Here is a 4,212-nt window from a genome sequence, read left to right as displayed (position 1 = left end):
ATGAGTGTAACACGCGAGTATATAAAGGAGGTGTAGAATTGAGCTCTGACCCTTTGGGGACTTCTTGAGCGCCAATGAGAAATCTTCATGCGCTATGGATGATGATGATAATGATGATCATATTCTAAATATATATATATATGTTGTGTAGTGTCGTCTGATCGGATTGATCCTGAAATTTATTTACGATAGGTGAATTACAATATTCCAGTAGTGTCGAGAGAGGTGTTCTCTGACGCATCCCACGGTCGACGGCTTTTTCGAATCAAGTGGAAACTTTGCGATCGAAGTTCGATCTAGATAGAGGAAGGTCATTGGATTTATTTAACATACTTTCTATATGAATGATCTTCTCGAAAATTAATTCACATTTTCGAACATCATTTTCAAAATTCAGATGGGTTGAGAGTTTGTAATTTTCACTCAAATGGGGAAAATAATGATTTTTACACTAGGGAACAAAATGAGTACTTTCTACACTAGGGGAAACGATTTAATTTCTTCAACTATAATTTTTCTTCTTTTCCTTCTACACTTTTACTTTAGTTTTCTATTTACTTCTATAGTATTTCTGGGTCAAAAATATTATAACCAGAAATAAACAAATTTATTGCCCACTTTCCACACTAGGGTGAGAAATGGTCTCTTTTGTCTCTGGGGAAAACGATTAAATTTTTTTTAGTTTCTTTTTTTATTTTTTTTTTCTTCTTTTTTTACTTTCTTTTCTTATTTTCCTAAAGTATTTCTTTGACTATCATTATTCTTATTTTGCTTCTATTTTTTTAGTTCTCTATTTACTTCTATAGTATAATTTCTGTGTCAAAAATATTATATATATAATAATAATTATATATATAATAATATAACCAGAAAGTTATAACATACCAGAAAGAAACCACACTAGGGAGAGAAATGACCCCTTTCTGCTCTAGGGAAAACAATTTAATTTCTTAAACTATAATTTTTCTTATTTTTCTTCTAGTGTTTTATTTTCATTTCTTATATTTTCAGAGTTGCCACAAAAATTTAATTTTATTTTAACCTGACTTTTTCCTGATTTTTAGGCAAAATTTTCACTTTTTCTCTGACTAAAAAAAAAAATTCTGTTTTACTCTAAAAATTATTGAATATACTCAAAAAAATGTTCTATTCAATTATTTATGAATTTCTTTAATTTTAAAATTATTGAAAAACATCAATAACTTTTTTTTTAAATAAATATTTAATCATTATTATTTTTCTATAGGAATTAAGATTCAATTATAATATCAAATATACAAACTTTCTGAAATTCAATAACTTCTGAGAATATTATTATAAAACACGAAGAAATTTCCCTTTCTTCGAGTTTTATAATAAATTTAAGATAACAGAGTGATAAAATCATTATTTAATATCATAAGAATATTGTAACTATAAATTCAAATTTTCAAAGATTTTAATTTTGATCCCTTTTCAAAATTCAATTATTTCTAAAAATTCACGCTATAATGCTCTTAATATTCAAATTATAATTTAAAATTTTAAGTAAAATTCATTATTTAATCAATTTTTATTAGAAAATTTTTTGAGAATTCAATTATTTAAATACAAAAATAAATAATTTACTAAATAATGAAATATTTCTTAAAATTGAATTTTTATGAAGAATTTTAGCAAAATTTTTAAAAATAATTGAATTCCTGTGAAGAATTTTATTTGTGAAAATAATTGAATTCCAGGAGAAAAATATTAATAATTATGAAAATAATTAATTTCTTGTGAAGAATTTTAATCAAATTTTTTAAAATAATAATTGAATTTCTCAGAATTTTTTAAAACTTTAAAAAAAAATTAAATTTCATTCAGAAATTTTATTAAAAAATTGAAAATAAATGAAATCTGACGAAGAATTTTATTAAAATTTTTTTAAATAATTGAATTTCTGTGAAAATGTTTATTTTTAAAAATAATTGGATTTTTCGGAAGAATTTTATTAAAATTTCTTAAATAATTGAATTGCTTCGAAGAATTTTATTTTTTACGAAAATAATTGAATCGTTTCCAAGATTTTTACAAACAATTTTGACAATAATTGTATTCCTAGGAAGAGTGTTACATATTTTATGAAAATAATTGTATTCTATGATCAATTTTATTATAATTTTTGAAATTTATAAAGCATTTTATCAAATTTTTTTTTTAAATAATTGAATTCTGGAAAAAAATTTTATTATTTATGAAAATAATTGATTTCTTGCGAAGAATTTTATTTATATTTTTCGAAATAATTGAATTTATCAGAACTATTTTTTTTCAATTCTTTGAGTATATTTGAATTTTTTGTGGAAATTTCATTAAAAAATTAAAAATAATTGAATTCCTGTGAAATTTTTATTAAAATATTGTTTAAATAATTGAATTCTTGTGGAAAATGTTATTAAAATAGTATAGATATTAAAAATAATTAAAATAAAAATTGAAAAATAAGTAATAATTTTTTGATAGTTCTTTAAAAATTAAGTTATTTAAAAATAAATTATTGTAAGGAATAGAAAAAATTGAAGGTTTTGTATTAGAATTCTTGTCAATTTCATTGTTTATGAGTTCACTCTAGGGGGCAAAGTAATCTTTTTCAACCCTAGAGAAGAAAAGACCACTTTTTACTCCTAGTGAAGAAAACAATCATTTTAAGCCCTAAAAAAATAACCTGCTCTCTTATTAAAGCCCCCAAATAAAGATATTTTTTTCAAAAGAACAACACAAACATATTTTCCAAGAGAAAAAAGAAAATCCAAAGAGAAAAATCACACGACCAGTACAATATTAAAATTAAATTATTAATGAAGCAAAAAAATACGGAAACTAGATTTTTTCTACCAACAACTACCATTAACTGACGTCAAGAATAACTTTCGTAATTATAAAAACGAATTGCAAAAAATTCTATATATTCAAATTAAATTAACCGTGTGTTATCACAATGAAATAAGCAAAAGTGATTGGAAAACTTTTTTTGTGTATAGATATACACTTCTTCTTTCTATAAATCCACATTGACTTAAAGAGCAAAATAAATGCAAGTTATTGAATAAATAAACATCTTCACAGTGATGATAGCTTTTTTTTTTTAATGCACTGTCTCATAGAAGAGAAATAAAAAAAACATACTTTTTTTTTATTCACTTTGAAATAAAATTCATAGAATATTGAATAAATTGAAAAAGCCCCAAGAATACGTTATCGATTTTTTTTCCAATCTTCGAGAACCTTTTCTATTCGCATAATTTATGAACAAGATCTTTTAAGAGAAATGGATTTTTTTATGCTTCCTTATTGAAATATTACAATACCTAATGCACCTCAAACTACTTTTATTATTTAACAGTGTAATTGAAATGGAGAAAAAATAATTATTTTTATGTAATAAAAAAGAAATTAATTTTATAAAGGAAATATATTTTTTATCTTTTCTTTTATTAATTTACAAATTATTGTTCTTGTTTTTGTAATATTTTTTAAAATAATTTTTTAATTTTTATTGTTAAATAATTATTATTTAATATAATGTACAAATTCATTCTATTTTTATTTTTTTTTTTAATTTTAAAATTTTTGTTGTTAAATTTGCAGTTACTGTTGTTAAATAATTATATTATTTAACATTTATTCATTAATCTATTACAATTTTTTTGTATCAAATAAAATTTTTTTATTATTATTAGATTATTATTAGGTAATGTTAATGTATGTTTCAAAGAGAATATTAAATAATAGAAGAACAAAAAAGTAATGTAATCATACTTTTTATAGTTTGCGAAAAAACGAAAGATGAATTATGTAATTAATTATGATGTATCATTGTTATTTCGAAGGAGGAATAATAAATGTGTGACAAGCATTAAAGATGAATCAGGAAGCTCGTTGACATTGACAATTATTGGCACCCCGAACGTCATTGTTGTAAAATGTCAAATTAACATTTTATTTTAGAAGGCATCGTAACTCAAGAAAATTTATAACCACACTATACAAGTAATACACAGCAGCATTGTAATAGATTTTATAATATATAATCTCTAAATTATATATTATATTTAATTTAACCATATACAATCTACTCGAATTTTCCACACACGTGAACACATGGAAAATAAATTTTATGAGAAATTTATATAATTCACTCTGTCTATTTTCATTCCATAGAGTGTGGATATAAAGTCTTATAAAGTT

The 4,212-nt window shown here is 22.1% G+C and overlaps 1 protein-coding gene across 1 annotated transcript in view; it reads left to right on the top strand.

Annotated features, from left to right (window-relative positions):
- Positions 1–4,212, top strand: part of LOC122501078 (alpha-tocopherol transfer protein-like) — a 69,396-nt gene that overhangs the window by 18,239 nt on the left and 46,945 nt on the right. The window lies entirely within an intron of this gene.

This window comes from Leptopilina heterotoma, unplaced genomic scaffold (assembly GCF_015476425.1).
Source record: "Leptopilina heterotoma isolate Lh14 unplaced genomic scaffold, ASM1547642v1 Lhet_199, whole genome shotgun sequence".
Lineage (NCBI taxonomy): Eukaryota > Metazoa > Arthropoda > Insecta > Hymenoptera > Figitidae > Leptopilina > Leptopilina heterotoma.
Note: the sequence above shows the minus strand (reverse complement) of the source record. Positions and strands in the feature narration are given on the sequence as shown.